At 34.2% G+C, this 14,711-nt stretch overlaps 1 protein-coding gene across 1 annotated transcript in view; it reads right to left on the bottom strand.

Annotated features, from left to right (window-relative positions):
- The window catches only part of Ccdc91 (coiled-coil domain containing 91), a 363,605-nt gene that overhangs the window by 58,123 nt on the left and 290,771 nt on the right, over window positions 1-14,711 (bottom strand).

Here is a 14,711-nt window from a genome sequence, read left to right as displayed (position 1 = left end):
GAACCATAATATGTAAAATAATATTAAAGATTCACTATTGTAAAAATATTTACTATAGAAATTTGAAAACAGAGAAAAACACAAAGCAATCTATACATATATGTAGGCTTAGATATAATGAAGACAGGACCTAAACTGTACATACTATTTTCTAACTCTGACATGTTTTATTTAAAATATATTTTTAATACTTTCTTAAACTATTGAAAATTATTTTATAATATGATTTCTATTTCATTACAAAGTTGCATAATAATTTAACTGTTATTAAAGGGAGGCGCATCCATATATGTATCCTTGTTAGATATTTATGTCAGATCAATTGAAAATAATTTGGAATTATTTGGCCAATGGATATAAACTCTTTACGGCTTCTGACAGTTTATATAATTTTTTTCCCACAAGCAGCCCATGAGAGTGCCTATTTTCATTTTATTTATATGCAGTACTGAGAATCGAACCCAGGGTCTCACATATGCCAGGCAAGCGCTCTACCACTGAGCCACAACTCCAGCCCCGAGAGAGTGCCTATTTTCTAAGTCTTGATTACATTTAGCTTTATCTGTTTTAAAAAAAACCCTCTGCTTATTTGAAGGAGAATAGCATCTTATTCTGCATTTTTAAAAGAGTATTATGTGACTTTAAGCACTCTAGAAATATTGGCAAAATACATGCTGCCTTTTGTCAGTTGCTTGAATACTCACTCTGCCCACTCTGATTTTAGTATACACATTATTTTGGGGATTCCCTTCCTAATACATAAAATTAAGTAACAATGCTGAAAGTATATATAATGATTACTTTGAAAACTGTAACTATTATATTTCCAATCAATCACTGAGTACACTAGGCTTTAGTTCCTTTGATGAAATAACAGAAAAATAGCTTTCGCAACAACTTGAAAAAATTAAAGCTGAAAAATTATAGTAATTAAATAAGTTAAAATTAAAATATCTACTATTACGATTCTTACTGATGACTTACAGATTTGGAATATGAAAATTATCAGATTTTAAAAGGCCAAAAATATGATATATATTACTAAGCCTTCTGAAATAAAACATAAATCTGTAATGAAGAGTATGAATATTCACATTATGTAGGTAAAAGTATAAATCACTTCACTATCAGTTCAGGTCGTTTTGCCAACAGATGAATTACAAAACTGTAATTTTTAAGACCTTGAGGAATTTAGAATTGTACATAACATCTGTGCACTAGGATTATTTGAATGTAAATAAATATCAATCATGATTTCTAACAAAGGGCAGATCAGTAAATTTTATCAGGCCTTGTTGAAAACAAAAAAATCAACTTAAATAATTAGGCTGTATCCAAAAAAACAGAATTAGCTATGTCTTTCAGCTAACATTTTGGGGGGAGGCTGAGAATACATATTACCTTCTTGGTCCAAATATTTGCGGATCTCCATTCCTCCTTTTTGAGCTGGCAAAGTGTCACTTAGAAACTTCCCTTGGTTTCACCTCCTCAGTTGGAAGTTAGATAACCATTATGGTTGTGAAGCCCACCCTGAAAAACTATTACTCAATAAATAATTCCTTTGAATATGATACAAAAATAAAGTTTAAGCCTTTCATTCTCTAATCAGACCAAATTCTGAATTAGCTGGAATTAACAAATTTTGTGTGCCTGTGAATATCTGCCTAAATGTTTTATTGATTCCATCAATGAAGTATATTGTCCCTAAGTCATAAGAATTAATGTAAAATAAAATAGTTCACAAGGAGTGAGGAATGCTACCAATGAGTATATGTAAATAAGCAAACGAACAGTATTTTCCAGAATGTTTTAGTGAAGATAACACCATTTGAACATGGTCTATTCTGTAAGGCAGGGTTTCTCACCGTTGGCACCACTACTGATATTTCTGTGCTGTGAGGGAGTATCTGTGTTAAGCATAACACCTGTTATCTACCCACTAGCTGGACTCCAATTGAGAACCACAAACCTAAGGTGAGTAGTTTGGAGAGAAAAACAGGCAAGCATATACATGCTGTTATGTATCTATTAAAATATGTTAGTCACATTTATTGTTGTATTTTAAATATTTTTCCCATCTACAATATATGCAGAAATTAAATGAAATAATTACATCATGAGTTTGTAAATGTAGAGAAAGTTCTTCATACTAATTTTTAAAAACTAAATGAGTAGAATCAACTTCTATAATGTTATGATAAAGGAGGTTACATTAAAAGTCATTTAGGGCTGAAAGCTTATGTGACGTTTTGTATAAGATTTTAAAATTTCTCTTTATTGCTTAAAAGTGTAGTTTTGCTGTGGTATCCATCAAATCCACCATACATTTCAGTAATCAGAGCATCATGAACCAGTAAAACATCTGTTGACTGTATACTTTTTATCAGTGTAATTTTGTTAAGGATTGTAAACACAGTTATTTATGGGAAACAAATCTCAGCAACCAACTTAATTCTGGTCTGTGGGTTATAAACCACATGATTATGGAGCTGTTTAATTTTCTGGGGAAATCGCTTACTTTATTTATTTTTCGTAGTGAGGATTGAAACTAGGGGCACTTTACCATTGAGCCACATCCCCAGCCCTTTTTATTTTTTATTTTGAGACAGGGTCTCACTAAGTTGCTTAGAGCCTCATTAAGTTGCTGAGGCTGGCCTTGAACTTGCTATCCTCCTGCTTCAGCCTCCTGAGTTGCTGGGATTATAGGCATGTGCCACCATGCCCAACTTACTTTATTTTTTGTTACAAACACAATGTATGCATATTATCTAATTATGTATCATATTAAAAGTTGCACATGGTTATAGAATTTATCTTAAAAGCCAGTGACAACTAGAAAGGAAAAGGTATTACATATTATAAGCAGTTCTGATTTTTGGTTGGTAGCAAATTCTCTTCATAAGTTCATTTATCAAATTATTTCCTAAATATCTACTATGTGCAAGAAAAAGTCCCAAATACTGAAAGCTTTTTTGTCCTTTCCTTGATGAATTTAAAACTTACTTGCAGAAATAAAACATAATCACATAGGAATTGAAATAACAGTATAAAAAAGGAAATTTCAAAGACACTGTAGTTAATGAGTGGTGGTGATACTAGTTATGAGTTTTATTTAAGGAAGGAAACATCATAATGTCTCCTGTAATCAGAGAAAGCCTAAGAAAATTCAGGTTCTGACCTGAGATTTAGCAGCAGAGATATGAGGATCAAGACTGAGGCAACAATGAATAGGTTGTATTGAATGCTATTTAGAAATAAAAGCTTATAAGGCATTTGGCATAAAAGCACAAAGATAAAACCAAATATGTGTTTGAGACTGATGGCTGCAGATGAGGCTTCTTATGAGAAATGGAAGGCAAGGAATCTGGAAATTCAGGCTGGATAGTGGGAAGCCTACCAATATTGGCATGTGCACTGACATTGCCCCTGCTACTTGTACAATGTATCCATGAGCTAGCAAGTGCACAGCTGACTCATCCCCTACACAATCATCCTTGCCTCACCTCAAATGGTATATTAAAAGTAAACCAATTGGCTCTTTATCATGTCTCTCAGAATTTACTCTCCATTTAAACAGCACACTGTGTCAATGGAGAGCGATAGTGATCTAGGGTACACATGCCAGCAATCTGAGTCTGTTATGCCAATGTACAATTTCACTTAAAGTTGGGAGAAAATCTTCTGGATTATCCCAACTTTTATTCTTTTCTAAATTTTAATATATAAAACAACTAACATTCAGTATTATGGATAGTGATTTGGAGATAATGAACTAGAGTCCTTGTATTTGATATAGATTTTTAGGTAAGATACTAGGAAAATGAGGAACATTTTGTGTCTGTTATAAGCAACTCTCAAAATGAAACAAGTCTGTATAATTAGAAATGTAAATTTTTAGGAACCATGATGTCTCCGTTCATTGGTATTACTAAGCAGGCACACAGATTTAAAAAGAAAGATTGATTACTATTTTTAATTATAATTTGGTTTAACCTTAGAGCAAGGAATGGAACAAAGTTTTCCTTCAGAGGGAGTGAGTATTGAATTCTGTAAAAATAAACTGGCTTAGACTTTGCACTCAAAAGCTCACAATTTATTTGGGAAAACAAATATATGGGCTGGATCTTAACAAAATAAATGTCATGATAGAGGTTTAGAGTATTATGGAAGGAGGACACCTACAGAAGGAGAAGGTATAAGGATTCTGGAAGAAATGCATCTTAAAGAATCAGAGATTACCCAAGTAAAGGGGAAGGAGGAGAGAGTTAAGAATAAGCAGGGCAGTGGAGTATGAACACTCCAATCTGATAAGTACTAACTACAGGATTTTTAGTATCATAATAGCAGGAAGCATAAGGTGGAGAGCGGCCACAGAATAGGCTAGTGAGGTAGGCCATGGACACACAGGCCTCTACATCACATGCCTGTGTTTTCTGATTCATAAAATGAGAACAGTAGTAGTATCTTTTAAAATAGATGGGTTATAATGACTGAGTTAATCTGTGTCAAATATTTGAGCCTTCCCTAGGCACACAGTGAGTGCTCAATGAATGTAAATATTGCTAGGTATCCTGGTCTCTAATTTACACATAGTAGTGCACCACTGACACCTATCATGTCATGATGAGATCTCTATCTCAGTCACAATATCCTGTGACTCTGAAAGATGGGTTTGTGTGGGATAAAACTAAAGTCAAGGAGACCAGTTAGGCCATGACAACATAGTCCAGGGAAAAGACAGTTCAATGGAGTGAGTGGGAAAAACTTAGCTAACAGGAGAAAATATTTAGGAAGAAAAACTAGTCAGACAGTGAATGAATAGAAACTGAAGAAGAAGGGCTGGGGTTGTGGCTCAGTGGCTGAGTGCTCACCTAGCATGTGTGAGGCACTGGGTTGATCCTCAGAACAACATAAAATATATAAATAAAAATAAAGGTATATTTTTAAAAAAGAAACTGAAGAAGAGGTGGTGGTAGAGGGAGGAGTTATCCATCCATATTAGAACAACAAATTTGCCAAACAATCAAGGAAATAAGTTGTGTAGGCATGGAATTAACTTTTATGCTCCAATAAAACTAGTCTGCAGAGACTTTATATCCTTTCCTTTTAAGTGATAAAACAAATTACAGGACACTAACACAAAAGGACTGTCTCAGAGACTTCTCTTTCTTACTTCTTTTCTATATATGTAGAAATAATACCCCAATATCTGCCTCTCTCTTCAAGGCTACATTAGCCTCAGCCTGGCTGAACAGAAGATGTACATTGTGGAATGCCAGGATGATTATTTTTCAAAGCTAAATTGCAAATTGAAGGCATTACATGATCTTTTCTAAGTGAGCTAAAAGATTTAAAAGACTATCCATATAGATATTGAAATAGATTCATGTGAATTTCACAGTATATCTGGAAAAATTACATTATACTATGTGTATAAATATGTGCAAACTAGTTAATATTCACAAAATAAGAAAAACTGCTAATACATAAACAGTATGTCTGGCCCCAAATTACCTCTCTAGTCTCACTTTGCTTTCCACTCTGAATCACAGTCTCTGTGCTTCAGCTGTAACTGCCTTTTTTTTCTGGGTCTGTCTATACCATACTCCCTCTAGCTCAAAGCCTTGGCACATATTCCCTCATGATGGTACCTGTGCCCTATCTATCTTTCCATCCCTTGGAGAAGCCTTTTCTCATGTCAGACCTAACTCATATCTTTCTGTTGTTTTATCTCTGAGTATCTCTGCCTTTGAATATTTTCATGTGTGTTTATCTAATGATTATTTTCCTTACCAGAACACAAGATTCATGATGGAATACACAATGCCTATTTTCCTCAGTTATATATACCCTGATTCCAACAGAGCTCCCACAACACAGTAGATATGGAATACTATTCATTAAGAACTAATGGACACTATTATTGTCATGCATGTGATTGAGTAAGGATGGAAAAGAGTTGAGTACTGAATTGGACACTTAAATGCTATGGAACACATAATTCTTATTCTAAACATTTTATAATCTACATATTCAGCTGCAACTTACAGTGTGAATTTCTTTCCTGTTGTACACATAATTTTTATGTTGTTCTTTATCATTCTCAATCAAAGCCAAAGTTTATTAGGGAGGAGTTGAAAGCCCATCTACCCACTTTATCAATAATTCTTAAAATCTCAACCCTTTAAAGACTTTAACAGTTACAAATTACCATTTATCATAAAAGTTTGATATGAATCTGTGAGAAAAACTATCTAAAATATTTTTACAAATACTTCAATAGCTAGTTAAGAGAGGATTTAGGTGTTTCATCTTTCTTTGGTGTGAGTTCATGTACACTAAGTTCTTTCTCTACAGAACTATTCCTATGATTAGGAGGATGGTTTTCTCATGGCAATGATAAACCTTGCAAATGAAGGAAGGCATTGAGTAGAGACTGACTTTCAGATTAGTTAAAAATGAGTCAGTACTTATATTTCCCCTGAATAAAATTTTAACTTTCTAATTAATTATTATTAAATGTTAATGTATGTAAAAATTTTTAACACATAGAATATCATACAAAATAATAAGCACACCTATACCCCTCATCAAAGACAGAACAATATTAATAATGTTTAAGTCTCTGACAATTATGAATCCCATAATGTTTCCCCGCTCCCCAGAAGAACACGCTTTCTCTCTTTTAGTTTTTCATATCCTCTCATATCTCTAATTCCCTTATGCCAATTCTACAGTTTCAGGCATTATTTTTGACTTTTCAATATGGAGTATAAGGAATTTGTCTTATAGCTTAGAACAATTCCAAAATCCAAGACACAGACATTTTTAGTACTTATATTTTCCCAGTTTAGATAGTTAATGGTTTTGAGTAAACAGTCAATATAGTAGTTTTTGTTGTATTACACACGCCTTAAATTTTAGTGGCTTAATAATCAAGTTATTTAGATCAAGAATCAGCAATCTATCACTACTGAGCCAAATCTGGGTTACTGCATGTTTGTGTACAATCTACTTGTGTTGATGGGCTTTCCAGCATGGTGAACAAAATCACCTGACAAGAACAACTTAGAGGAGGAAAAGTTTATTTGGGCTCATGGTTTCAAAGGGTCAGTCCATGCTGGTTGACTTCACTGCTCTGGGCTCAAGATGAGGCATATCATCATGGTGGAAGGGCATGGCAAAGGAAAAAGCTGTTCAGCTCAAGGCAGCTGGGGGAGCAGGAAAAGAAGTAAAACAAAAGAGGGCAAGGACAAAATATAATCCTCAATGGCATTGTCCCCAGTGGACCTATTTCCTCCGCCATAATCCCTGTCTACAGTTACCACTTAAAGTTCATTCAACTTACTAACCCTCAAATCCATCGATCAAATCACAGCTTTTATAATCTTATCATTTCATCTCTGAACATTCCTGAATTGTCTCATATGAGGTTTTCTGGGGATACCTCATACCTAAACCATAACTATTCAGATAGGTTTTACATTTTTTTAATGACTGAGAGAAAAGAGAGAATAAAATAGTTCATGACATGAAAATTATATGCAATTCAATTTTTTCATATATAAAGTTTTACTGGAACACAGTCATATAGATTGTTTGATATACTGCCTATGGCTGCTTTCACACTACAATGGCAGAGCAGAGTATTTGCAAAGAAATCACGGGTGGCAGTGTCATCCATTTGTACTACTGTTTGGTACATTACAAATTGTAGTGATGTAGTTAAAATATGCCTGCATTTGTGTGTCAAGAATATTACCATGCTGTAACCAGTATTATCATATTATGCCAAAACAAGAGAATTTCCTTGCACTGTCAGGCATGGTGGAGTGTGGGATTATTTTGTTATTGAATTAGACATTCACAAAAATGATATTATACGCTAAGACCATACCTATTCCTCAAGGATACAATATGTCTATATTACCAAATTAAGCACTCATAATATCCCCAAATACCAGGAAAAGCAATAATTTAGGAAAATTACAAAACTTAAAATGGAATACCTCAAAACAGAAGTGTTTCCACACACATGCACTGAGCCTGATACCAAATTAGGTTTCCTAGTGGATCTCATTAATCAAGCAAGAAAACCCATTTTTCAAAGGTGATTTTTAAAAACAAATATTAAAAACAGCCAGATAAATGTGCCTTGAGAAAATAAACTTACTTGGAGTTAATACCCTTTTGCTGACACAGCTGATTGAAAAGATGGAGGGCAGCGTAGCAAAATCAACAGCCAATTAAAAAACATGGTAAGTAAACAGACATGAAGACCAATGGTACAAAGAAAAGACACAGAGATAAACCCACATAAATAATTCTCTCATACTAGATAAAGGTGCCAAAAAACATTCACTGGAGAAAAGATAGTCTGTTCAACAAATGGTGCTGGGAAAACTGGGAATCCAAATGTAACAAAATCAGATTAGATCCCTATCTCTTACCCTGCACAAAGGCAATTCAATGTGGATCAAAGACCTAGGCATTAGACCAGAGACATTGCACCTAATAGAAGAAAGTAGGCCCAAATCTCATCATGTCGGCTTAGGAATTGATTGTCCTAATAAAACTTCCTCACCAAGACTCCTAAAACGCAAGAAGTAAAATCAAGAATCAATACATGGGATGGTATCAAACTAAAAAGCTTCTTCACAGCAAAGGAAACAATCAAGAATGTAAACAGAGAATCTATAGAATAGGAGAGAATCTTTGCCACCTGTACTTCAGGTAAATATCTCCAGGATATATAAAGTACTCAAAAAAACTTAACACCAAAAAAAAAAAAAACCAAACCCCAAATAACTAATCAATAAATGGACTAAGGAACTGAACAGACACTTCACAGAAGAAATATGGTCAACAACATATGAAAAAAATGTTCAACATCTCTAGCAATGAGAGAAATGCAAGTGAAAACTACTCTAAGATTTCATTTCACTCCAGTCAGAATGGCAATCATCAAGAATACAAGCAACAAATAAATATTGGTAAGGATGTGGAGAAAAAGATACATTCATACATTGCTGGTGGGACTGCAAATTGGTATAACCACTCTGGAAAGCAATATGGAGATTCCTTACCTAAGAGTTGGAATGGAATCATCCTTTGACCCAGTTATCCCACTCCTTTGCATATACCCCAAAGACTTAAAATCAGCAAACTATAGTGATATAGCCACATCAATGTTTATAGCAGCTCAATTCACAATAGCCATGGAACCAACCTGGGTGCCCTTCAACAGAGAAATGTGATATATATATATACACAATGGAATATTGCTCAGCCATAAAGAGTGAAATTATGGCATTTGCTGGTAAATGGATGGAACTGGAAACTATCATACTAAGTGAAACAAGCCAATCCCAAGAAAACAAAGGCTGAATGTTCTCTCTGATACATAAATGCTGATTCACAATAGGTAGAGGATGGTGGGGAGGAAGAAGGGCAGGTTCACTAGATTAGACAGGGCTAAGTGCGGGGTAAGTTAGGGAGAATGGGAATGGGAAAGACAGTAGAATGAATCAGACATAACTTTCCTCTGTTAATATATGAATACCCGATCAGTGTAACTCCACAACATGTACAACCACAAAAATGGGAGTTATACTCCATGTATATATATCAAAATACATTCTATTGTCATGCATAACTAAAAAGAACAAATGAAAAAAATTTTAGAAAAACATGGTGATGTGAGTAATTTGTCTCTTTATGAGTCAAATATTACTGATATGGCTCAAATGTTGAATTTTTTATTTCAGGAATCAATTTGAAGTGATTAAAGACTCAAGTTCCATCTGTAGGTATCTGGAATACCTATGGATAAGATCTCCTTCAAAAGCATCCAGGAACATTAATACAGTACAACCTGATATGTGGAATCTGCAAAAATATGTTACAAGTGATGTTAGTAAAAATATGTGTGGAAAGGGTTGGGGATGATGCTCAAAAGGGCTTCCTAGCACATGCAAGGCCTTGCACTCTATTCCCAGCCCCCACCGCATCCCCAGTATTTGTGTGGGTGTGTTTGTGTAACAGAAAAAGGCTTAGCTGGAGAGATGTGACTCTCATGAAAAGGTAAGTTATTTAAAACTCATAATTATTCATATCAATGACTCTAAACACTTAAATCTATTACCTATTATTGAATAATTAGTGCTTACAGTAACTTCCTTTGTTTTTGTGGACTAAACCATCATCATTTCTCTGAAGTTTTGTCAGAAAGTGAAACTGAATATCAAGATTTGATAAACTACACAGCATTTCAATGACTGAGTAGTGGTGGAAAAGATTTGCTGTGATTATTTTTGACCCCAGGGCTGAGAAAGAAATGTTTTTTGGAATAAAAATCACTTTTACCCACAAGTATCAAACAATGAATGGCTTTAGAAATTAGCTTTTGTTGTAGGCTAGATATTGTTTCTTACTGAGTGCAGTTAAAAATTACATGGTCTAGTAATCCCACTACTGGGTATCTAGCCAAAGGAAATGAAATCAGTATTTTGGAGAGATATCTGAACTCCCCTGTTTATTGAAGTTCTAGTTCCCATAGCAAAGATATGGAATCACAGCCATCAATGAATGGATAAAGGAAATATGATATATACACAAAATGTAATGCTATCCTGCCATAAAAACTGATAAAATCTTATCATCCAGGCAACATGGATGAACCTGGAGGACATTTATGTTAAATGAAATGTCAGGCACATGAGGCAAAAAACATGATCAATCATATATGAAATGTAAAAGTCAATCTCACAGAAGTAGAGTACAAAGAGAATGGTTAACAGAGGCTGGAGGTGCTATGGTTTGGATATGGTTTGTCCCACAAGTGTTCATTTGCTGGAATGTGTTCATGGTCCCTAATGTGGCCTTATGAAGAGGTGGAGCCTAGTGGAAGGTAGTGAGGTCACTGGGGGCATTACATTCAGAGATTCATGCTGATCTTATGGGGTAAGTTAGTTCTTGTGAGGGTGGTTGTTGTATATAAATGAGCAAGACTGGCCCCTGATTTCTATGACCATGTGAACTCTCCCTGTCATGCATGTTTCTGCCACAGTGCCATATACCATATTGTGACAAAGCCAAGCAGGCCCTCACCAGCGGCTGAAACAATCGTGCCACCTGATCGTGGACCTTTATATCTAAAACTATGAGGTAAATAAACCTTATTTCTTTGTACATACCTTGGGTAATGTGTTATAGCCACAAAAAAGGGCAAAAACAAGGGGAAAAGGAGAAATTGATCAATGGAAATGAAGTTACACTTAGCTGGAAGAAATATGCTCTGGTGCTCTTTTTTTTCTTTTTAATTTTTAAATTTTATTTTTTCTAATTAGTTGTAAATGATAGAATGCATTTATACATTTTGGTAGATCATACATAAATAGAGTGTAATCTTTCATTTTTCTGATTTTATCTGGTATTCTTTGGCATAAGAGAATGACAATAGTTAATGATATAATATATTTTAAGATAGCTAGGTTTTAAATGTTTTTACCACAAAGAAATGACAAACATACAAGATGATAGATATGCTAAATACCCTGATTTGATTATTATACAAATATCCATGTATTGAAACACCACACTGAACCCCCTTGTTATTATTTATCAATTAAAATAAAATTACAATGTACAACAGCACAATTTACAATTCACATGCACAATTTACACTCACCTTAGATGTGTGATCTGCAATCAAGATTGTCTGAATTATAAAGAAAGTTATGGTGCTTTATATACTTCCCGTGCACCAACAGTTAAAAAAAAAATGAAGACTTCCATTTCCACAGAAATTTGTAAGTTCAAACTACAGTTCTGGAAGTGTTTTCTGGATATAGGAGCAAGTAAAAATGAAATTTCATATATCAAATCTATTCACTGTGCAAACCAACCTTTCATCTAATCTTAAATTAGAAGTAATTAATCTGCACAGTAATGACATGCCAAATGGAAAATGTAAAGTGAACCTACAGAATTTTAGAAATGCCTCTCAAGTGATGAATATACTCAATCAAAATCATAAGCTTATTGAGTGGCATATTTGTCAGTATCCATCCATGTAAAAAGACATTTTTAAAGATAAAACATGTAGATTTTCTTAACATCAGCATTAACAAATGCTCTCTGCAACCAACTTTGATAAGAATACCTAACTGAAACACAAACAAAATGTTATCTCTCAAAACAGAATGCTATTCTCTTGCATTGTAAATCTACATTACCAAAAATTATTTGAATTTTATCAATAAAAATTGAAATATTTGTTTTTTATCATTATATAAGAATCTCAATAAGCCTCAAGACTCATAGAGCCTCAAATATCCCTTATCTGGCCTTCTACAGAAAAAGTTTGCCAATCTCCAATTTACGTCATGACTCTTCAAACTGGTAATCTGGACAAGCTCAGTTTCTTTTGACCTTGGCTGGGCACTCCTATTTATTTCTGTAATCAGCTGCTTGGTCAAAAGTGGCTGGCTACTAGAGAGTAGCCTCAGGGAGCAGGACTTCTCTCCTTTGTGTGGTCTCCCATTCTCCAGATGGGAGGGTTCTCAGGACTCTTCCCATAGAAGCTAGGATGAGCTTCAAAACAAAGAGTGAAAAGTAGAAAAGGCCTTTTAAGATACAGGCTGAGGAATGATATAATGCTACCTCTCAGCCACATTATACTGGCCCAGATAAATATTTATTATGAACTGATGCCCCAATTCTCTTCCAACTCTCTAAGCAGCCTCTCAATAAGTTCAGAGATATCAGGCATCCTTTTATCTTCTTGGAGCTAATTCTCCTGGAACTATCTCCAAACCAGATTGATTGTTGTTTAAATCTGTTACACAGCTGTCCATCCTGGCATCACCCTCATGTCACATTTCCAGTGATTCTCTACATCTCATTTTAACTCAGTCTCCAGCTTTCCAGATCCCATTGGACTATTCTTTTTTGGTTTGCCCCTGCTTTGGAAGAATACCTCCTCAAGGAGACTCCTAAGAAACAGTAGATGGGAAGTAAAAGTTTGGTATCTGGTTTGCTTTTATTCTATCACTACACGTTTTATTGATTGGATTTCTAGGTTGGCTATTTCTGTAGACTTTTAAAGGTTGCTGAGAAGTCTGATTATATTCAGACTCCTCATCATTTGTATATTGCTTTTTACCTTCTAAGAGAACTTACCTATTTTATTTCTGTTTCTCAAAAATTTCATGTTGAACCTATGCTTATCTTGAAACTCAAATCTTTCAAGCTAGAAATTCATGTTCTTTGATTCTAGATTTATTTTAATAATAATGATAATAATAATAAAATATCATGATTTTCTGAATTTTATTTCTTCAAATCCTAGATTCAGCTAAAATACCTCCTGAAATAAATGCCTCATTGTCTGATCTATTCTCTATTTTCTATTTCTTTGTATTTTCATATTCTTTTTCTAGAAGACTTCTACAACTTATGCTCTTAACTCCAGATTTTTTTCTCCCATTTTTAATTTCTAGTTTCTCTCATTTTATTAGATGAAGGAAAAGTCTTTCTTATCTCTCTGAGGACATTAATGATAGATTTTAGAACTTTTTATATCTCCACAAAATCTTTTACTCTCTGCTTTCATGAGAAGTTACCTGTTCATACTTGACTATTTGCTTGTGGTTAAAAGCAGGGCACTGAAAACTGGAGTAACATCTCAAAGTTTGCAGTTGTGGTTTAAGAACTGGGATCTTAGTAGTGGAGCAGTCTGGCAGGGTGTTTCCTTAAGGCAATTTCTGACACAAATTATATTTAGGCCTTTTTATCTTGAACTGTCTATCTAGGTTCTTCAAAAAATCATCTTCCAACTTCCTGTCTGGCTATCAGCATTGTGAGAGCTGAATGAGTAGTATAAAATTAAAATTTCTGAATTTTTTATTCAGAAAGTTCTGAATAAGCAGCATAAATGCCCCCTTCCTCCCCACTTCCAACATAGCACCTGTACTTCAGTTAGACTGGGTGATACCTGATTTGACACCTTTCATTTTGTCTAGTTTGAAAAGATGACTCAGGATCTAACCTCTTATTAAACAAACTTTTAAAATTTTCTTCTATTTACTGCCTCACTCCATACCCACTTTTAGTGGTATCTAGTATCACAAACTAATAAATCTTTAGAGTTTCTTCAATGAGTTTTTGGTCTTCTAAGTCACTCTACTTGTTTAGGATTTCATATCAGTAGGTTTCAAGTCCAGAGAAGATAAAAATGAGTATTCTATATGCTCCTTTTAATTAGTATGTGTTTGAAAAAAATGCATTAAAATTTTTATTTTGAAATATCTTACATCTATAGAAAAGTTGCAAAGATAACACAAGCTTTTTTCCACATATATTTCACCCAGCTCCCCAAACATCAACATCTTTACATAATTTATGGCACATTAATCAATGTGAATTGATTAATTCGCAAGGAAATCAACACCATATAATATTATTGAATAGATTACCAATTTTAATTGTTCTTCATCAATTTTTCTACTAATGTCCTTTTACTGCAGTAGGTCTCATGTCTCACTGGTCTCCAGTCCCAACAGTTCCTTAGCCTTTCTTTATCAAGGCACTGGCACTTTTGAAGAGTACTTTTCAGGTATTTTGTAGAAATCTGGATTTAGCTCTACTTTTCTCGCGATTAAACTGGGTCTATAACTTTTAGGGAAGAACACCACAGAGATGAAGCATGC

The sequence above is a fragment of the Sciurus carolinensis genome, chromosome 4 (genome assembly GCF_902686445.1).
Source record: "Sciurus carolinensis chromosome 4, mSciCar1.2, whole genome shotgun sequence".
NCBI lineage: Eukaryota > Metazoa > Chordata > Mammalia > Rodentia > Sciuridae > Sciurus > Sciurus carolinensis.
This window is presented reverse-complemented; position numbering and strand designations above follow the sequence as displayed.